The 23,246-nt window shown below is 40.2% G+C and overlaps 1 pseudogene; it reads left to right on the top strand.

Annotated features, from left to right (window-relative positions):
- The first annotated feature begins 2,225 nt into the window (after window positions 1-2,225).
- Window positions 2,226-5,938, top strand: LOC104677730 (annotated as a pseudogene).
- Window positions 5,939-23,246: the final 17,308 nt, after the last annotated feature.

The following is a 23,246-nucleotide window of genomic DNA, read 5'->3' as shown; positions in this document are numbered from 1 at the left end:
GTCCTTATTAGACTAAGACACATTGAGAGATGCCAGGATGTGCATGCATAGAGAAAAGACCATGCGAGGATGCAATGGGAAGGAAGCCATCTGAAGACAAGAAGAAAGGACTTAGGAGAAACTAAACCTGCTAACACCTTGATCTTGAACTTCTGGACTCCTTAAGTGTGAGGAAACACAATTCTGTTGTTTAAACCACCCTTTATGTTATATTTTGTTATGGCAGCCCTAGCATACTAATATGTGTCTTTTATATATAGTATTTTATATATACATATATATTTATATGCCCTAGCATACTAATATATTATCTTTTTTGTTTCTCACTTCCTCCATTAGTGCTTCCTTTTGTGATTAATTAATTTTTTTTTGTTAGTGTACCATTTGAATCCCTCTTTGTTTCTTTTTCTGTGTATTTTCAGGTTTTTCCTTGGTGATTACCCTGGGGATTACAATTGCTGTCTTAACTTTGTAACACTCAACTTTGAATTAATACTTAGCTTCAATCGTACTTGAAAAGTCTGACCCCTTACAGCTCTGTCCCTCTTTTATGTTGTTATTGTCACAAATTACACCTTTATACATTGTGTACCCATTAGCATAACTTTAAAATTATTATTTTATATCTTTGTCCTTTAAATTCTACAGAATAAAATGGTTACAAACCAAATAAGCACTACTACTGGCTTTTTATACTTACCTATTATATTAGGTAGCTAGGGCTGTCATAACAAAGTATCACTGACTGAGTGGCTTAAACAATAAAAATTTATTTTCCAATAGTTACAGAGAATAGAAGTCCTGGATCTAGGTTTCGACCAGGTTAGTTCCTTTAGCAGCCTCTCTCCTTGGCTTGTAGATGGCCATCTTCTCCCTGTGTCTTTGCATAGTTTTTCTTCTGTGGGTATCTGTATTCTAATCTCCACTTCCTATAAGGATACTAGTCATATGGGATTAAGTCCCACTCCAATGACCTTATTTTAACTTAATTACTTCTTAAATAGCCTTTCTCCAAATATAGTCACATCCTGAAGTACTGGAAGCCAGGACTTTAATACATAAATTTTGGTGGACACAATTCAGCCAATAACACTTGCGTATCTACCTTTACCATTGTTCTTTATTTCTTTGGCTATCCTTGAGTTACTTTCTGTTTTCCTTTTATTTCAGTCTGGAAGACTCTTTTTGGCATTTTGTAAAAATAAATCTTATTGTGTATTCAGGTTTAAAACATGTTATGGAATACATGTAGATAGTAAAATAGTTACTGTGGTGAAGCAAATTAACATATTTATCATCTCACATAGTTACTTCTTTTGTGACAAGAACAGCTAAACTCTACTTAGTTGACAAGAATCTTTAATACAATTTTATTAACTACAGTCCTAATGTGGTATGTTAAAACTCTAGACTTGTTCATCCGACATATCTGCTACTTTGTATCCTTTGACCTACATTTTCCTGTTTCTTTCCTATCCCCACCCATAGTAACCACTGTTTCATTCTCTCTGTACTATATATTTGACTTTTAAAAAATAGAGTGCACGATATAAATAAGATTATGCTATATTTTTCTTTCTTTATCTGGCTTATTTTACTTAGCATAATGTCCTCCAGCTCCATCCATTTTGTGGCAAATGGCAGTATCTCCTTTTTAAAGGCTGAATAATATTTCATTATATATGTGGGTTTGTATAAATAAGAACACACACATATCTATATACATATATAACACATTTTCTTTATCCATTTGTTCATTGATGGACACTTATGTTGTATCCATATTGTGGCTATTGTGAATAATGCTTCAATGACTTGAGAGTGCAGATACCTTTACAAGATGGTGATTTCATCTCCTTTCAGTATATACCCAGAAGAAGGATTGGCTCTAGCGTTTGTTGTAGGGCATGTCTGCTAGTGATGAATATAATCAGTTTTTGTTTATCTAGAAATGTCTTAACTTTTCCTTCATTTTTCTTCCTGAAATGTACCCTTTAGTAGAAATATATTATTATAATTTCTACAAAAAAATTAGGTTCCTTGCTTTTCTAAATGGTGAGTCAAGTTCATTTTCCATCTAGCCAATTGTGTTCAGCAAAGAAATATTGAACAGGGTGAAATTCAAAGTGGATCTTGTGGCACAGTGGATAAGGACAAGACAGCTGTGGTCAAATAAATCTGGAGTTGAGTTCCAGGTCTACCAGTTATTTAGGGTGTGACCCAGAATGGCTTCTTCCATTTTTCAAAAACAGTAGACTTTACTTTTTAGAACAGTTTTAGGTTCACAGCAAAACTGAATGAAAAGTACAGGGAGATCCCATATACTCCTTCTCACACACATGCATAACCTCCCTCACTATCAACGTTCCACACCAGAAGTGGTACATGTATTTCAAATTGATGAACCAACCTTTACACACCATTATCACTCAAAGTCCATAGTTTAAATTTTCCTTCTTGATTTTGTACATTCTATGGGCTTTGACAAATGTCTACACTACTATAGCATCATACAGAATGAGTGTTGAATTTTCTCAAATGCTTTTTCTACATCTGTGGATATGATCATACAATTTTTCCTTTTTAGCTTATAGATGTGATGGATTACATCAATTGATTTTCAAATGTTGAACTAGCCTTGCATACATGGAATAAATCACACATGGTCAAGGTGCATAATTTTTATTCATTATGGATATTTACTAATATTTTGATGGGGATTTTTTGAATCTACATTCATGAGATGTTGGCCTGTAGTTTTCTTTTCTTCTTTCTTTCTTTCTTTCTTTCTTTCTTTCTTTCTTTCTTTCTTTCTTTCTTTCTTTCTTTCTTTCTTTCTTTCTTTCTTTCTTTCTTTTTTTTTTTTTAGAGGAAGTCTAGCTCTTGTCCCCCAGGCTAGAGTGCAATGGCACGATCTTGGCTCACTGCAACCTCCGCCTCCCAGGTTCAAGCGATTCTGCTACCTCAGCCTCCCGAATAGCTGGGATTACAGGCGCCTGCCACCACGCCTGGCTAATTCTTGTATTTTTAGTAGAGATGGGGTTTTGCCATGTTGGCCAGGCTGGTCTCGACCTCCTGACCTCCAGGTGATCCATCTGCCTAGGCCTCCCAAAGTGCTGGGATTACAGGCTTGAGCCACCGCACCCAGCCAGTTTTCTTTTCTTGTAATACCTTCATATGGTTTTGGTACTAGGGTAATGGTGGTCTCATAGAATAAATTAGGAAGTGTTCCCTCTGCTTCTACCTCCTGGAAGAGACTGTAGAGAGTTTATATAATTTCTTCCTTAAATGTTTGGTATAATTCACCAGTGACCCCTAGTGCCATCTGTTTGGGAAGGTTATTAATTATTGATTCACTCCCCTCCACAGCCCTGACGGGCAGGCGGACTGCCCTGAGGCAAACTTCTGCGCTGCCCACAAGTGCACGCGGAAGAGCACGCAGTACAACCTGGCCTTCTTCAGGTTCCCGTGGGCCCCGGCCAGATGCCAGAAGTGGGTGGAGAATTGTAGGAGAGTAGACTTAGAAGATAAAACACCTGATCAGCTAAATAAACATTATCGATTATGTGCCAAAGATTTTGAGACCTCCATGATCTGCAGGACTAGTCCTTATAGGACAGTTCTTCGAGATAATGCAATACCAACAATATTTGACCTTACCAGTCATTTGAACAACCCACATAGTAGACACAGAAAACGAATAAAAGAACTGAGTGAAGACAAAATCAGGACATTGAAACAGAAAAAAAAAAATTGATGAAACTTCTGAGCAGGAACAAAAACATAAAGAAACCAACAATAGCAATGCTCAGAACCCCAGTGAAGAAAAGGGTGAAGGGCAAGAATGAGGACATTTTACCTCTAACCCTTGAAGAGAAAGAAAACAAAGAATACCTAAAATCTCTATTTGAAATATTAATTCTGATGGGAAAGCAAAACATACCTCTGGATGGACATGAGGCTAACGAAATCCCAGAAGGTCTCTTTACTCCAGATAACTTTCAGGCACTGCTGGAGTGCCGAATAAATTCTGATGAAGAGGTTCTGAGAAAGCTGTTTGAGACAACAGCAGTTAACACGTTGTTTTGTTCAAAAACACAGCAGAGGTAGATGCTAGAGATCTGTGAGAGCTGTATTCAAGAAGAAACAAACAGGGAAGTGAGAGACTCACACTTCTTTTCCATTACCAGTGATGATGTAGTGGACATAGCAGGGGAAGAGCACCTACCTGTGTTGGTGAGGTTTGTTGATGAATCTCATAACCTAAGAGAGGAATTTATAGGCTTCCTGCCTTATGAAGCAGATACAGAAATTTTGGCTGTGAAGTTTCACACTATGATAACTGAGAAGTGGGGATTCAATATGGAGTATTGTCGTGGCCAGGCTTACATTGTGTCTAGCGGATTTTCTTCTTCTTTTTTCTTTTTCATTTCTTTTCTTTTTATTTTATTTTATTTTTTATTTTTTTTATTTTTTGAGATGGAGTCTCGCTCTGTCGCCCAGGCTGGAGTGCAGTGGCGCAATCTTGGCTCACTGCAAGCTCCGCCTTCAGGGTTTGCGCCATTCTCCTGCCTCAGCCTCCCGAGTAGCTGGGACTATAGGCGCCCGCCACCACGCCCAGCTAATTTTTTGTATTTTTAGTAGAGACAGGGTTTTGCCATGTTAGCCAGGATGGTCTCGATCTCCTGCCATCGTGATCCGCCTGCCTCAGTCACCCGAAGTGCTGGGATTACAGGCGTGAGGCACCTCGCCCAGCGGATTTTCTTCCAAAATGAAAGTTGTTGCCTCTAGACGTTTAGAGAAATATCCCCAAGCTATCTACACACTGCTCTTCCTGTGCCTTAAATATGTGGTTGGCAAAATCAGTACCTGTTATGGGAGTATCTGTTGCATTAGGAACAATTGAGGAAGTTTGTTCTTTTTTCCATCGATCACCACAACTGCTTTTAGAACTTCACAATGTAATTTCTTTTTCAGAACAGTAAAGAAAGGGGTAAAGAACTGAAGGAAATCTGCCATTCTCAGTGAGAAATAGTAGATGGAATAGCTGTATAGCTGGCCGAGCATTTGTACTCTGCAGCGCAGTAACAGATTTTGATTTCATTGTTACTATTGTTGTTCTTAAAAATGTCCTTTAATAAGAGCCTTTGGGAAAAATCTCCAGGGGCAAACTTCTGATGTCTTCTTTACAGGCGGTAGCTTGACTGCAGTACTGCATTCACTCAACGAAGTGATGGAAAATATTGAAGTTTATAATGAATTTTGGTTTGAGGAAGCCATAAATTTGGCAACCAAACTTGATATTCAAATGAAACTCGCTGGGAAATTCCGCAGAGCTCACCAGGAATCTCAGCTAACCTCTGAGAGTTCCTGTAAAGAAACCCTAAGTGTCCCAACAGTGGAGCACATTATTCAGGAACTTAAAGATATATTCTCAGAACAGCACCTCAAAGCTCTTAAATGCTTATCTCTGGTACCCTCAGTCACGGGACAACTCAAATTCAACACATCGGAGGAACACTATGCTGATGTGTACAGAAGTAACTTACCCAATTCCGACATGCTGTCAGCCGAGCGTCATTGTTGGAGAATCAAATGGAAACACGGGGGGAAAGATATAGAGCTTCCATCCACCATCCATGAAGCCCTCCACCTTCCTGACATGAAGTTTTTTCCTAATGTGTATGCGTTGCTGAAGGTCCTGTGTATTCTTCCTGTGATGAAGGTTGAGAATGAGCAGTATGAAAATGGACGAAAGCATCTTAAAGCATATTTGAGGATCATTTTGACAGACCAAAGGTTGAGTAACTTGGCTTTGCTTAACATAAATTTTGATATAAAACACAACCTGGATTTAATGGTGGACACATACATTAAACTCTACACAAGTAAGTCAGGGTTTCCCACAGATAATTCTGAAACCATGGAAAACACCTAAGAGACTTTTAAAAATAGGCTTTCTTATATTTGATATTTGGAAGAAAAGTCATACAGAGTATGTAGGTCACTTAATCACTAAATATCTTTGCCTATAGGGCTCCATTGAATACCTTAGCCATTGATAATCTACCTGTTTAAATGTCCCTGTTTGAACTCTCATGCTTTGAAGACCTACCTGTTCTTCCAGAAGAGAACATTGAAAGTGCCACGTTTCCTTCTGTGTGATCTCTGTTGAGGGCACTCTGGAATTGTTTTAGTTAAGTCATTTTAGACAGAGCATTTATTGTCACTGTGGATCTCTACTTGTTGGGCATTATGAATTCTTTGAAGAAATATATTTTGAAGAGGTGTGGGAGGAAGGAATACATTTTATAAAATGTTATAGTGAAGCCCACAATTGAGCTTTGGCTAATAGGAGTTTTAAGTATGCTAAAAATCTATATTGGACAGTTACAAGAAATTACTGGAGAAAAGCTTGTGAGCTCACCAAACAAGGATTTCAGTGTAGATTTTGTCTTTCTTGAACTTAAAGGAACAAATAACACAGTTTGAATGGAAGAGCCTGCCGTTCTTCCACATCTCATTGTTGCTGCTTACATTCCTTTGTGGAGCCTACATCTTCCTAAGCTTTTTAGCAGGTATATGTTGAACACTTCTGTTTCATGGTTAAGATAGAATCAGAGGCCATGGATACTGACAACTGATTTGTCTGTTTTTTCTTTTCTGTCTTTTTCCACGACTCTTATTTACTGCCTCATCTTGCTTTATAAGAAAAACCTGGAAAACCTACAAAACTAAGTGTTGTGGTTTATCTAGAAAAATACGGAAAATATTGGTGTTATTTTTGGTGAAGAAAATCAATTTTGTATAGTTTATTTCAACCTAAATAAAATGTGAATTTTGCTTAAAAATTATTGATTCAATTTCTTTAATAGAGACAGGTCTATTCAGATAGTTTATTTCTTCTCCTGTGCGTTTTTGCAGATTGTGTTGTACAAAGAATTAGTTCATTTCATCTAGGTTATCAAATTTGTGGGCATAAGTTGCTCATAATATTCCTTTTTTTTTTTTTAACTCTCTCTAGACCTTTATAATACTACCACTAACTATAGTAGTATCTAATTTTACTAGGGCACAAAAACTCACAAATTCAACTTTTTCTTTCTTTTAATTTTAAGTGCAGGAGTATATGTGCAGGTTTGTTATATAGGTAAACTTGTATCACGGGGGTTTGTTGTGCAGATTATTTCATCATCCAGGTATTAAGCCTAGTGACCATTAGTTATTTTTCCTGATCTTCTCCCTCCTCCCATCCTCCACCCTCTAATAGGCCCCAGTGTCTATTATTCCCCTCTGTGTCCATGTCTTCTCATAATTTAGCTCTCATTTATAAGTGAGAACACGTGGTATTTGGTTTTCTGTTCCTGCATTAGTTTGCTAAGGATAATGGCCTCCAGCTCCATCCATGTTTTTGCAAAGGACATGATCTCATTCCTTTTTATGGCTGCATGGTATCCCATGGTGTATATGTACCACATTTTCTTAATCCAGTCTGCCATTGATAGGCATTTAAGTTGATTCCATGTCTTTGGTCTTGTGAATGGTGCTGCAATGTACATACACATGCATGTGTCTTTATGATAGAATGATTTATATCCCTTTGGGTATATACCCAGTGATGGGATTGTTAGGTCAAATGGTAGTTCTGTCTTTAGGTCTTTGAGGAAAAACCACACTGTTTTCCACAATGGTTGAACTAATTTACACTCCCACCAATGGTGTATAAGCATTCCTTTATCTCTGCAACCTCACCAGAATCAGTTATTATTATTTTTTGACTTTTTAATAATATCCATGGGCTGGGCATTGTGGCTCATACCTGTAATCCTACCACTTTGGGAGCCTGAGGAAGGCAGATCGCTTGAGATCAGGAGGTCAAGACCAGCCTGGTCAACATGGTGAAACCCCGTCTCTACTAAAAATATAAAAATTGGCCAGGCGTGGTGGCTCACACCTGTAATCTCAGCACTTTGGGAGGCCAAGGAGGGTGCATCACTTGAGGTCGGGAGTTCGAGACCAGCCTGACCAACATGGAGAAACCCCATCTCTACTAAAAATACAAAAAATTAGCTGGGCATGGTGCCACATGCCTGTAATCCCAGCTACTTGGGAGGCTGAGGCAGGAGAATCCCTTGAACCTGGGAGGTGGAGGTTGTGGTGAGCTGAGATCATGACATTGCACTCCAGCCTGGTCAACAAGAGAGAAACTCTGTCTCAAAAAGCATAAAAATAAAAATTAGCCTGGTGTGGTGGCAGGCTACTCAGGTGGCCCAGCTACTCAGGAGGCTGAGGCAGGAGAATCACTTGAACCTGGGAAGCAGAGGTTGCAGTGAGCTGAGGTCATGCCACAACACTCCAGCCTGGGTGACAGAGTGAGACTCCATCTCAAAATAATAATAATAATAATGGTCAGGTGCGGTAGCTCATGCCTGTAATCCCAGCACTTTGGGAGGCCGAGGTGGGCGGATCACGAGGTCAGGAGATCAAGACCATCCTGGCTAACACGGTGAAACCCTGTCTCTACTAAAAATACAAAAAATTAGCTGGGCGTGGTGGCGGGCGCCTGTAGTCCCAGCTACTTGGGAGGCTGAGGCAGGAGAATGGTGTGAACTCAGGAGGTGGCGCTTGCAGTGAGCCAAGATGGCACCACTGCACTCCAGCCTGGGCAACAGAGTGAGACTCCATCTCAAAATAATAATAATAGTAGTAGCCATTCTCACTGGTGTAAGGTGGTATCTCATTGTGGTTTTGATTTGCATTTCTCTAATGATCAGTGATGTTGAGCTTTTTTTCATATGCTTGTAGGTCATATGTATGTCTTCTTTCCAAAAGTGTCTGTTCATGTCCTTTGCCCACTTTTTAATGGGGTTGTTTATTTTTTCCTTGTAAATTTGTTTAAGTTCCTTATAGATGCTGGATATTAGATCTTTGTCAGCTGCATAGTTTGCAAAAATTTTCTTCCATTCTGTAGGTTGTCTATTTACTCTGTTGATAGTTTCCTTGGCTGTGCAGAAATTCTTTAGTTTAATTAGATCCCATTTGTCAATTTTTCTTTTTGTTGCAGTTGCTTTTGGCATCTTCATTATGAAATCTTTGCCTGTTCTTATGTCCAGAATGGTATTGCCTAGGTTGTCTTCTAGGGTTTTTATAGTTTTGGCTTTTAAGTCTTTAATCCCTCTTGAGTTAATTTTTGTATATGGTGCAAGGAAGTGGTCCAGTTTCAATCTTCTGAATATTGTTAGCCAGTTATCCCAGCACCATTTATTGACTAGGGAATCCTTGCCCCATTGCTTGTTTTTTAATTTTAATTGAATTTTAATTTTTTTTTCTGAGCCAGGGTTTCATTCTGTAGCCCAGGCTGGAGTGCAGTGGTGCAATCATGGCTCGCTGCAGCCTTGACCTCCCAGGCACAAGCAGTGCTCCTGCCTCAGCCTCCTGAGTAGCTGTGTGCCACCATGCCCAACTAAGTTTTGAATTTTTGTAGAGATGGGGTATTGTCATGTTGCTCAGGCTGGTCCATTGCTTGTTTTTGTCAGCTTTGTCAAAGATCAGATAGTTTCAGCTATGTGGCCTCATTTCTGGGTTCTCTATTCTGTCCCATTAGTCTATGTGTCTGTTTTTGTACCAGTACCATGCTATTTTGCTTACCATAGCCCTGTATTATAGCTTAAAGTTGGGTAGCATGATGTCTCCAGCTTTGTTCTTTTTGCTTAGGATTACCTTGGCTATTTGGTCTCTTCTTTGGTTCCACATGAATTTTTTGTTGTCGTTGTTTTGAGATGGAGTTTCACTCTTGTCACCCAGGCTGTAGTGCAATGGTGCGATCTAAGCTCACTGCAACCTTCACCTCCTGGGTTAAAGCGATTCTCTTGCCACAGCCTCATGAGTAGCTGGGATTACAGGCACCTGCCACCATGCCCAGGTAATTTTTGTATTTCTAGTAGAGATGGGGTTTCACCATGTTGGCCCGGCTGGTCTCAAACTCCTGACCTCAGGTGATCTGCCCACCTCAGAGTCCCAAAGTGCTGGGATTACAGGTGTGAGCCACCTTGCCCAACCCGTATGAATTTTAAAAAAATTTTTCTAGTACTGTGATGAATGTCATTGGTAGTTTAACAGGAATAGCATTGAATCTATAAATTGCTTTGGGCAGTATGACCATTTTAGCGATATTGATTCTTCCTATCCGTGAGCATGGAATGTTTTTCCATTTGTTTGTGTCATCTCTGATTTCTTTGAGCGGTGTTTTGCCGTTCTCTTCATAGACATTTTTCACCTCCCTGGTTAGCTGTATTCCTAGGTATTTTATTCTTTTTGTGGCAATTGTGAGTGGGAATACATTCCTGACTTGGCTCTTGCCTTGACTGTTGTTGGTGTGTAGGAGTGTTAGTGATTTTTTTTTTTTTTTTTTTTTTTTTGAGACGGAGTCTCGCTCTGTCGCCCAGGCTGGAGTGCAGTGGCCGGATCTCCGCTCACTGCAAGCTCCGCCTCCCGGGTCCACGCCATTCTCCTGCCTCAGCCTCCCGAGTAGCTGGGACTACAGGCGCCGCCATCTCGCCCGGCTAATTGAGTGTTAGTGATTTTTGCACATTAACTTTGTATCCTAAGACTTTGCTGAAGTTGTTAATCAATGTAAGGAGTTTTGGGCCAAGACTATGGGGCTTTTTCTAGATATAGAATCATGTTATCTGTAAACATGGATAGTTTGACTTCATCTCTTCCTATTTGGGTGCTCTTTCTTTCTCTTGCCTGATTGCCCTAGCCAGGACTTCCAACACTATGTTGAATAGGAGTGGTGGGAGAGAGCATCCTTGTCTTGTGCCAGTTTTCAAGGGGAATGCTTCCAGCTTTTGCCCTTTCAGTGTGATCTTGGCTGTTGGTCTGTCGTAGATGACTCTTATTTTGAGGTATGTTACTTCAATACCTAGTTTGTTCAGAGTTTTTAACATGAAAGGGTGTTGAATTTTATCAAAAGCCTTTTCAGTTCTGTATCTATTGAATCTATTGAAATAATCATGTGGTTTTTGTCTTTAGTTCTATTTATGTGATGAATCTTATTTATTTATTTATTTACTGAGATGGAGTCTCACTTTGTTGCCCAGGCTGGAGTGCAGTGGCATGATGTTGGTTCACTACAACCTCCGCCTCCCAGGTTCAAGCAATTCTCGTGCCTCAGCCTCCTGAGTAGCTGGGATTACAGGTGCTCACCACCATGCCTGGCTGATTTTTTTGTATTTTCAGTAGAAACGGGGTTTCACCATGTTGGCCAGGCTGGTCTCGAACTCCTGATTTCAGGTGATCTGCCCACAACAGCCTCCCAAAGAATGTTGTCTGCTGCAATGAATGTTCCATGTGAGCTTGAGAAGAATGTGTATCTTGCTGTTGTTGGATGAAGTAGTCTGTAGATGTCAATTACACCTATTTGATGATGCTCTTGGTTCAACTATGTCCTTATTGATTTTTGACCTGCTGGATCAGTCTATTACTGATCGAGGGATGTTAAAGTCTGTAACTATAATAGTAGATCATCTATTTCACCTTGCAGTTCCATCAGTTTTTGACTGACATATTTTGGTGCTCTGCTATTAGGCACATACACATCAAGGACTGTTATTTCTTCTTGGAAAATTGACCCCTTTATCACCCTTCATCATGCTGTAATGCCTCTCATTATTCCTGACAATGTCCCTTGTCCCTTGGTTTGAAGTTGGCTGTGTCTGAAATTAATGTAGATATCCCAGATTTCTTTTTATTAATTTTAGCATGATATATCTTTCTTTAATCCTTTACTTTTAATTTGTCTGTCTTTATGTTTCAGGTGGATTTCTTGTAAACAACATATAGTTGGGTCTTGTTTTTCTTTGTCCACTCCAAGTCTCATTGTTGTGATGATATTTGTTTATTTATTTGTCTATTTATTTATTTATTTATTTATGAGATGGGGTCTTGCTATGTTGCCCAGGCTGGAGTGCATTGGCTGTTCACAGGTACAATCCCAGTACTGATCAACACAGAAGTTTTGACCTCCTCCATTTCCAGCCCGGGGCGTTTCATCCCTCCTTAGGCAATCTGGTGGTCTTCTACTCCTGGGAGATCACCATATTGATAGCAAAGTTAGTGCAGACATTCAATCACCGTGCACACTATAGATCAGAACTCCTGGGCTCAAGGGATCCTCCTGCCTCAGCCTCCCAAGTAGCTGGGACTGCAGGCACATGTTGCTGCACCTGGCTGTTGTGATGATTAACGTGACTATTACTATATAGCTGGATTAATATTTATGTTATTTGTTACTATTTTTAGTTTGTTACCCTTGTTCTTTGTTTCTATTTTTGTCTTCCAGTCTTTTTCTGCCTTTGATAGTTTTAACTGAGCATTTTATACTATTCCATTTTTGCTCCTTTCTTAGCATATCAATTATATTTCTTTTTAAAAAATTTTTTAATGGTTACCCTACACTTTACAATATACATTTACAACTAATCCAAGTCCTCATTCAAATAATATACCACTTCATGGGTAGTGTAAGTACCTTATAAAAATGATTCCTAATTCTTCCCCCCATCGCTTGTATCATTGTTGTCATTCGTTTCATTTATGCATAAAGAATAAACATTGTGAACATTTTTGCTATTATTGTGAACAGTTTTTGTTAGATCAATTAAGAATAAGAAAAAGAAAAGTTTTTGTTTTAACATCACTTATTCCCTCGCTAATGTTCTTCCTTTGTTTATGTAGATCCAAATTTATAACCGATATAATTTTTGTTCTTTCTGAATTTCTTTTCTTCTAAGGAAGGTTTACTAGCAACAAATTCCCTCAATTTTTGTTTTTCTGAGAAAGTCTTTCTTTTTCAGTTATGAAGAATAGTTTTATTGGATACAGAATTTGAGGTTTACTTTTTTCCCCAGCATTTTAAATATTTTATCCCACTCTGTTCTTGCATGGTTTCTGAAGAAAAATCTAATGTAATTCTTCTTTTTTTTTTTTTTTTTTTTGAGACTGAGTCTCGCTCTCTCACCCAGGCTGGAGTGCAGTGGCGAGATCTCGGCTCACTGCAAGCTCTGCCTCCCGGGTTCATGCCATTCTCCTGCCTCAGCCTCCCGAGTAGCTGGGACTACAGGCGCCCACCACGACGCCCGGATAAGTTTTTGTATTTTTAGTAGAGATGGGGTTTCACTGTGTTAGCCAGGAAGGTCTCGATCTCCTGACCTCGTGATCCACCTGCCTCGGCCTCCCAAAGCGCTGGGATTACAGGCGTGAGCCACCGCACCCGGCCAAATCTAATGTAATTCTTATCCTTGTTATCCTATGGGTAAAGATTCTTTCAAAAACATTTTTCGGTCTTTGATTTTCTGCAGTTTGAATGTTATATGCCTACATGTAGATTTTTGGGCATTTATCTGGCTTGGTATTCTCTGAGCTTCCTAGGGTGGAGTTTGTTATCTTACATTAATTTGGGGGAATGTTTAGTCACTATTGCTTCAGATATTTCTCCTGTTTCTTTCTCTCTTTCTCTTCATTTTTGTATCCTTATTATGCATATGTACACCCTTTATAGCTGTCCCACAGTCCTTAGGTATTCTGTTCTGTGTTGTTTTTCATTATTTTTTCTCTTTGTTTTTCAGTTTGGGAAATTTCTACTACCATATCCTCAAGTTCACAGATTCCTCAGTCATGTCCAGTCTACTACTGAACCCATCAAATGCATTATTCACTTCTATTATAGTATTTTTTGTTTCTAGCATTCCTTTTTTATTCATTTCTAGATTTTAATCTTTGGTTACATTACTCATCTGTTTTTGCATGTTTACTTTTTCCATTAGAGCCCTTAGCATATTAAATATAGTTATTTAAAAATTTCATATCTGAGTCTGGTTCTGATGCTTGCTCTGTATCTTTAAACTGCAGGGACTTTTGCCTTTTAGTATGACATAATTTTTTATTGAGAGCTGGAGATGATGTACTCTGTAAAAAAAATTGTGTGTAAATAGCCCTTGAGTGATGTGGTGGTAAGATGTGGGGAGAGGTGAATCATTCTGTGGACCTATGATTATATCTCAGTCTTTCAGTGAAATTCTTCCCCTGGACTGTGACCTTCCCAAATGCTTCTCAGGTTTTTCCTTCCCTCTGCAGGTCAGAAAGCCCAAAGGGTTATGGTGTTGGGTATTTCTCTCTCCCCAGGCTAGTCAGGCTCTTACAAAATTTTAGTAGGTTATATTCCACTGAAATATTTTCTCTTGAAGGCAGGACTTGTTATGAAGAACAGAATATTCTGGGCATATTTCAAAATGGCTATTTTCATCCTTCCCCTATAGAAATCAGACGGGGATTTTTCTTCAGTTTTAACTGTGAGACTTTGGTAAGGCTCCTTGAGGTAAGACTAGTGAAAGTGTAGGGTCCCCCTAAACTGGGGTCTCAATGTGGACAAGTTTGAGAATTAAAAATTCTCATTGAATTTTCTCACTGAACCTCCAGCAATTCACCAATGAAAGTTTAGCATTTCCTACCCATGGGTGCTGGTTCACATGAAGGTTTCAGTGTGAGGGTTTCTGCTCCAGAAAATTGTAATTTGCATCTGTCAGTCTTTCCAATTTGGGGGCAGCATTTTGCCCCATGACCTCAATTCTCTGAGGAACCTAAGAATTGTTGGTTTTTAGTTTGTTCTACTTTTTAATAGTTTTTTATTTGTTTGTTTGTTTCTCAGCTTCTCAGCCTCAGTCTGAGCTCAGTAGTAGACTGGACATGACTGAGGAATCTGTGAACTTGAGGATATGGTAATAGAAATTTCCCAAACTGAAAAACAAAGATAAAAAAATAATGAAAAACAACACAGAACAGAATACCTAAAGACTGCGGGACAACTATAAAGGGTGTACATATGCATAATAAGGATACAAAAATGAAGAGAAAGAGAGAAAGAAACAGGAGAAATATCTGAAGCAATAGTGACTAAACATTCCCCCAAATTAATGTAAGATAACAAACTCCACCCTAGGAAGCTCAGAGAATACCAAGCCAGATAAATGCCCAAAAATCTACATGTAGGCATTTAACATTCAAGCTGCAGAAAATCAAAGCTCTTGTCCCCCAGACTTGATTGCAATGGCTCGATCTCAGCTCACTGCAAACTCCGCCACCCAGGTTCAAATGATTCTCCTGCCTCTGCCTCCAAAGTAGCTGGGATTAACGCACCTGCCATCACACCTGGCTAATTTTCGTATTTTTTTGTAGAGACAGGGTTTCACCACGTTGGCCAGGCTGGTCTTGAACTCCTGACCTCAGGTGATTCTCCCGCCTTGGCCTCCCAAAGTGCTGGGATTACAGGCTTGAGCCACCACGCCCGGCCTACTTTTTAATTGTTATTAAGACAAAGTGATAACTTCTAAGCTCCTTACAGACCGGACTGGAAACTGGAAGTCATTTTTATCTTCCTTCTTCTTCTTCTTTTTTTTTTTTCTTGAGACGGAGTCTCACTCTGTGGCCTATACTGAAGTGCAGTGGCATAATCTCAGCTCACTGCAACCTCCACCTCCCAGGATCAAACGATTCTCATGCCTCAGCTCCTGAGTAGCTGGGATTACAGGTGTGTGCCACCATGCCTGGCTAATTATTTTGTACTTTTAGTAGAGATGGGGTTTCTCTATGTTGGCCTAGCTGCTCTCAAACTCCTGGCCTCAAGTAGTCTGCCTGCCTTGGCCTCCCAAAGTGCTGGGATTACAGGCGTGAGCCACCACACCCGGCCTTTTCTTAATTTTTAAAGTATAGTTTTGCTGGATATAGAATTCTCATTTGATTTTTCTTTTCTTTCAGCACTTTAAATATGCTATCTAATTGCCTTCTGACCTCTGTGATCTCTGATGAAAAATTGACTGTTAATATTATGGAAAATCCCTTTTATGTTTTGATTCACTTTGTTTTGTTTGTGTGTTTTCAAGATTGTCTCTTTGCCTTTGGCTTTTGACAGTTTTATTAAAATGTGTATCTGTGCGGATTTTTTTGAGTTTATCCTTCTTGGACTTTTTGAGCTTCTTGGATGTGTAGACTCATGTCTTTCCTCAAATTTGGGAAGTTCATGGTCATTATTTCTTCAGATATTTTCTCTATCTCTTTCTTGCTCTCTTCTTTTCCTGGGACTTTCTTCTCGGGCTATATGTAGGTATCTGACATGTCCCTTAGGGTCTGTTTATCTTTCTTCATTCTTTTTTTTCTACTCTCCAGACTAGATCATGTCAATTGACCTAACAAGTTAACTGATTTTTCTGCCTGTTCAAATCTGATGTTGAACCTCTCCAGTGAATCTTTCGTTACAGTTATTGTATTTTTTTTTTTTTGAGACAGAGTCTTGCTCTGTCACCCAGGCTAGAGTGCAGTGGTACAATCACAGCTTACTGCAACCTCTGCCTCCCAGGTTCAAGTGATTTTCGTGTCTCAGCCTCCCAAGTAGCTGGGGTCACAGGCGTGTGACACCACACCCAGCTAATTTTTGTATTTTTAGTAGAGATGGAGTTTTGCCATGTTGGCCAGGCTGGTCTCGAACTCTTGGCCTGAAGCAATCCACCCACCTCAGCCTCCCAAAGTGCTGGAATTACAGGTATGAGGCACCTTGCTCAGCCTGTTTTTTTTTTTTTTTTTTAAGACAGGGTCTCACCTTATTACCCAGGCTGGAGTGCAGTGGCATGATCATGGCTCACTGCAGCCTTGACCTACCAAGTTCAGGTGATTCTCCCACCTCAGCCTCCTGGGTAACTGAGACTACAGGTGTGTGCCACCATGCCTGGCTAATTTTTTTTTTTTTTTTTTTAGTAGAGACAGGGTTTTGCCATGTTGCCCAGGCTGGTCTCAAACTCCTGGGCTCAAGCAATCTGCCTGCCTCAGCCTCCCAAAGTGCTGGAATTACAGGCATGAGCAACCATGCCTGGCCAATTTGTATTTTTTAGATTCACAATTTCTATTTGGTTTCTTTTTATAATTTCTCTCTCTTTATCAACGGTCTCTATTTGTTGAGAAATCATTCTCCTGATTTCTTTCAGTTCTTTGTCCGTGGTTTCCTTGATCTCTTTGAGCATATTAAGAATGTAGGTCTAGGGGCGGAGCAAGATGGCCGAATAGGAACAGCTCCAGTCTCCAACTCCCAGCGCAAGTGACACAGAAGACCGGTGATTTCTGCATTTTCAACTGAGGTACTGGGGTCATCTCACTAGGGAGTGCCGGACAATCGGTGCTGGTCAGCCGCTGCAGCCCGACCAGCCAGAGCTGAAGCAGGGCGAGGCATCGCCTCACCTGGGAAGCGCAAGGGGGAAGGGAGTCCCTTTTCGTAGCCAGGGGAACTGAGACACACAACACCTGGAAAATCAGGTAACTCCCACCCCAATAATGCTCTTTAAGCAAACGGGCACACCAGGAGAATATATCCCACACCTGGCCGGGAGGGTCCCACACCCATGGAGCCTCCCTCATTGCTAACACAGCAGTCTGTGATCTAACTGCAAGTCAGCAGCGAGGCTGGGGGAGGGGTGCCCGCCGTTGCTGAGGCTTAAGTAGGTAAACAAAGCCACTGGGAAGCTCGAACTGGGTGGAGCTCACAGCAGCTCAAGGAAACCTGCCTGTCTCTGTAGACTCCACCTCTGGGGACAGGGCACAGATAAATAACAACAACAAAAAAGCAGCAGAACCTCTGCAGACGCAAACGACTCTGTCTGACAGCTTTGCAGAGAGCAGGGGATCTCCCAACACAGAGGTTGAGATCTGAGAAGGGACAGACTGCCTGCTCAAGTGGGTCCCGGACCCCTGAGTAGCATAACTGGGAGACATCCCCCACTAGGGGCAGTCTGACACCCCACACCTCACAGGGTGGAGTACACCCCTGAGAGGAAGCTTCCAAAGTAAGAATCAGACAGGTACACTCGCTGTTCTATCTTCTGCAACCTCTGTTGCTGATACCCAGGCAAACAGGGTCTGGAGTGGACCACAAGCAATCTCCAACAGACCTATAGCTGAGGGTCCTGACTGTCAGAAGGAAAACTATCAAACAGGAAGGACACCTATACCAAAACCCCATCAGTACGTCACCATCATCAAAGACCAGAGACAGATAAAACCACAAAGATGGAGAAAAAGCAAGGCAGAAAAGCTGGAAATTCAAAAAATAAGAGTGCATCTCCCCCTGCAAAGGAGCGCAGCCCATCGCCAGCAACGGATCAAAGCTGGTCAGAGAATGACTTTGACGAGATGAGAGAAGAAGGCTTCAGTCCATCAAACTTCTCAGAGCTAAAGGAGGAATTACGTACCCAGCGCAAAGAAACTAAAAATCTTGAAAAAAGAGTGGAAGAATTGACAGCTAGACTAATTAATGCAGAGAAGGTCATAAACGAAATGACAGAGATGAAAACCATGACACGAGAAATACGTGACAAATGCACAAGCTTCAGTAACCGACTCGATCAACTGGAAGAAAGAGTATCAGCGATTGAGGATCAAATGAATGAAATGAAGCGAGAAGAGCAACCAAAAGAAAAAAGAAGAAAAAGAAATGAACAAAGCCTGCAAGAAGTATGGGATTATGTAAAAAGACCAAATCTACGTTTGATTGGGGTGCCTGAAAGTGAGGGGGAAAATGGAACCAAGTTGGAAAACACTCTTCAGGATATCATCCAGGAGAACTTCCCCAACCTAGTAGGGCAGGCCAACATTCAAATTCAGGAAATACAGAGAACGCCACAAAGATACTCCTCCAGAAGAGTAACTCCAAGCCACATAATTGCCAGATTCACCAAAGTTGAAATGAAGGAAAAAATCTTAAGGGCAGCCAGAAAGAAAGGTCGGGTTACCCACAAAGGGAAGCCCATCAGACTAACAGCAGATCTCTCGGCAGAAACTCTACAAGCCAGAAGAGAGTGGGGGCCAATATTCAACGTTCTTAAAGAAAAGAATTTTAAACCCAGAATTTCATATCCAGCCAAACTAAGTTTCATAAGTGAAGGAGAAATAAAATCCTTTACAGATAAGCAAATGCTTAGAGATTTTGTCACCACCAGGCCTGCCTTACAAGAGACCCTGAAGGAAGCCCTAAACATGGAAAGGAACAACCGGTACCAGCCATTGCAAAAACATGCCAAAATGTAAAGACCATCGAGGCTAGGAAGAAACTGCATCAACTAACGAGCAAAATAACCAGTTAATATCATAATGGCAGGATCAAGTTCACACATAACAATATTAACCTTAAATGTAAATGGACTAAATGCTCCAATTAAAAGACACAGACTGGCAAACTGGATAAAGAGTCAAGACCCATCAGTCTGCTGTATTCAGGAGACTCATCTCACATGCAGAGACATACATAGGCTCAAAATAAAGGGATGGAGGAAGATCTACCAAGCAAATGGAGAACAAAAAAAAGCAGGGGTTGCAATCCTAGTCTCTGATAAAACAGACTTTAAACCATCAAAGATCAAAAGAGACAAAGAAGGCCATTACATAATGGTAAAGGGATCAATTCAACAGGAAGAGCTAACTCTCCTAAATATATATGCACCCAATACTGGAGCACCCAGATTCATAAAGCAAGTCCTTAGAGACTTACAAAGAGACTTAGACTCCCATACAATAATAATGGGAGACTTCAACACTCCACTGTCAACATTAGACAGATCAACGAGACAGAAAGTTAACAAGGATATCCAGGAATTGAACTCATCTCTGCACCAAGCGGACCTAATAGACATCTATAGAACTCTCCACCCCAAATCAACAGAATATACATTCTTCTCAGCACCGCATCGCACTTATTCCAAAATTGACCACATAATTGGAAGTAAAGCACTCCTCAGCAAATGTAAAAGAACAGAAATTATCACAAACTGTCTCTCAGACCACAGTGCAATCAAACTAGAACTCAGGACTAAGAAACTCAATCAAAACCGCTCAACTACATGGAAACTGAACAACCTGCTCCTGAATGACTACTGGGTACGTAATGAATTGAAGGCAGAAATAAAGATGTTCTTTGAAACCAATGAGAACAAAGATACAACATACCAGAATCTCTGGGACACATTTAAAGCAGTGTGTAGAGGGAAATTTATAGCACTAAATGCCCACAAGAGAAAGCAGGAAAGATCTAAAATTGACACTCTAACATCACAATTAAAAGAACTAGAGAGGTAAGAGCAAACACATTCAAAAGCCAGCAGAAGGCAAGAAATAACTAAGATCAGAGCAGAACTGAAGGAGATAGAGACACAAAAAACCCTCCAAAAAATCAATGAATCCAGGAGTTGGTTTTTTGAAAAGATCAGCAAAATTGACAGACCGCTAGCAAGACTAATAAAGAAGAAAAGAGAGAGGAATCAAATAGACGCAATAAAAAATGATACAGGGGATATCACCACCAACCCCACAGAAATACAAACTACCATCAGAGAATACTATAAACACCTCTACGCAAATCAACTAGAAAATCTAGAAGAAATGGATAATTTCCTGGACACTTACACTCTCCCAAGATTAAACCAGGAAGAAGTTGAATCCCTGAATAGACCAATAGCAGGCTCTGAAACTGAGGTAACAATTAATAGCGTACCCACCAAAAAAAGTCCAGGACCAGATGGATTCACAGCTGAATTCTTCCAGAGGTACAAGGAGGAGCTGGTACCATTCCTTCTGAAACTATTCCAATCAATAGAAAAAGACGGAATCCTCCCTAACTCATTTTATGAGGCCAGCATCATCCTGATACCAAAGCCTGGCAGAGACACAACAAAAAAAGAGAATTTTAGACCAATATCCCTGATGAACATCGATGCAAAAATCCTCAATAAAATACTGGCAAACCGGATTCAGCAGCACATCAAAAAGCTTATCCACCATGATCAAGTGGGCTTCATCCCTGGGATGCAAGGCTGGTTCAACATTCGCAAATCAATAAACGTAATCCAGCATATAAACAGAACCAAAGAGAAGAACCACATGATTATCTCAATAGATGCAGAAAAGGCTTTTGACAAAATTCAACAGCCCTTCATGCTAAAAACACTCAATAAATTCGGTATTGATGGCATGTACCTCAAAATAATAAGAGCTATTTATGACAAACCCACAGCTAATATCATACTGAATGGGCAAAAACTGGAAAAATTCCCTTTGAAAACTGGTACAAGACAGGGATGCCCTCTCTTACCACTCCTATTCAACATAGTGTTGGAAGTTCTGGCTAGGGCAATGAGGAAAGAGAAAGAAATCAAGGGTATTCAGTTAGGAAAAGAAGAAGTCAAATTGTCCCTGTTTGCAGATGACATGATTGTATATTTAGAAAACCCCATTGTCTCAGCCCAAAATCTCCTTAAGCTGATACGCAACTTCAGCAAAGTCTCAGGATACAAAATTAATGTGCAAAAATCACAAGCATTCTTATACACCAGTAACAGACAAACAGAGAGCCAAATCAGGAATGAACTTCCATTCACAATTGCTTCAAAGAGAATAAAATACCTAGGAATCCAACTTACAAGGGATGTAAAGGACCTCTTCAAGGAGAACTACAAACCACCGCTCAGTGAAATCAAACAGGACACAAACAAATGGAAGCACATACCATGCTCATGGATAGGAAGAATCAATATCGTGAAAATGGCCATACTGCCCAAGGTTATTTATAGATTCAATGCCATCCCCATCAAGCTACCAATGAGTTTCTTCACAGAATTGGAAAAAACTGCTTTAAAGTTCATATGGAACCAAAAAAGAGCCCGCATTGCCAAGACAATCCTAAGTCAAAAGGACAAAGCTGGAGGCGTCACGCTACCTGACTTCAAACTATACTACAAGGCTACAGTAACCAAAACAGCATGGTACTGGTACCAAAACAGAGCTATAGACCAATGGAACAGAACAGAGTCCTCAGAAATAATACCACACATCTACAGCCATCTGATCTTTGACAAACCTGAGAGAAACAAGAAATGGGGAAAGGATTCCCTATTTAATAAATGGTGCTGGGAAAATTGGCTAGCCATAAGTAGAAAGCTGAAACTGGATCCTTTCCTTACTCCTTATACGAAGATTAATTCAAGATGGATTAGAGACTTAAATGTTAGACCTAATACCATAAAAACCCTAGAAGAAAATCTACGTAGTATCATTCAGGACATAGGCATGGGCAAGGACTTCATGTCTAAAACACCAAAAGCAACGGCAGCAAAAGCAAAAATTGACAAATGGGATCTAATTAAACTAAAGAGCTTTTGCACAGCAAAAGAAACTACCATCAGAGTGAACAGGCCACCTACAGAATGGGAGAAAATTTTTGCAATCTACTCATCTGACAAAGGGCTAATATCCAGAATCTACAAAGAACTCAAACAAATATACAAGAAAAAAACAAACAACCCCATCAAAAAGTGGGGAAAGGATATGAACAGACATTTCTCAAAAGAAGACATTCATACAGCCAACAGACACATGAAAAAATGCTCATCATCACTCGCCATCAGAGAAATGCAAATCAAAACCACAATGAGATACCATCTCACACCAGCTAGAATGGCAATCATTAAAATATCAGGAAACAACAGTTGTTGGAGAGGATGTGGAGAAATAGGAACACTTTTACACTGTTGGTGGGATTGTAAACTAGTTCAACCATTATGGAAAACAGTATGGCAATTCCTCAAGGATCTAGAACTAGATGTACCATATGACCCAGCCATCCCACTACTGGGTATATACCCAAAGGATCATAAATTATTCTACCACAAAGACACATGAACACGTATGTTTATTGTGGCACTATTCACAATAGCAAAGACTTGGAATCAACCCAAATGTCCATCTGTGACAGACTGGATTAAGAAAATGTGGCACCTATACACCATGGAATACTATGCAGCCATAAAAAAGGATGAGTTTGCATCCTTTGTAGGGACATGGATGCAGCTGGAAACCATCATTCTTAGCAAACTATCACAAGAAGAGAAAACCAAACACCGCATGTTCTCACTCATAGGTGGGAACTGAACAATGAGATCACTTGGACTCGGGAAGGGGAACATCACACACCGGGGCCTATCATGGGGAGGGGGGAGGGGGGAGGGATTGCATTGGGGAGTTATACATGATATAAATGATGAATTGATGGGTGCTGACGAGTTGATGGGTGCAGCATACCAACATGGCAGAAATATACATATGTAACAAACCTGCACATTATGCACATGTACCCTAGAACTTAAAGTATAAAAAAAAAA

This window comes from Rhinopithecus roxellana, chromosome 7, assembly GCF_007565055.1.
Source record: "Rhinopithecus roxellana isolate Shanxi Qingling chromosome 7, ASM756505v1, whole genome shotgun sequence".
NCBI classification, from domain to species: domain Eukaryota; kingdom Metazoa; phylum Chordata; class Mammalia; order Primates; family Cercopithecidae; genus Rhinopithecus; species Rhinopithecus roxellana.
This window is presented reverse-complemented; position numbering and strand designations above follow the sequence as displayed.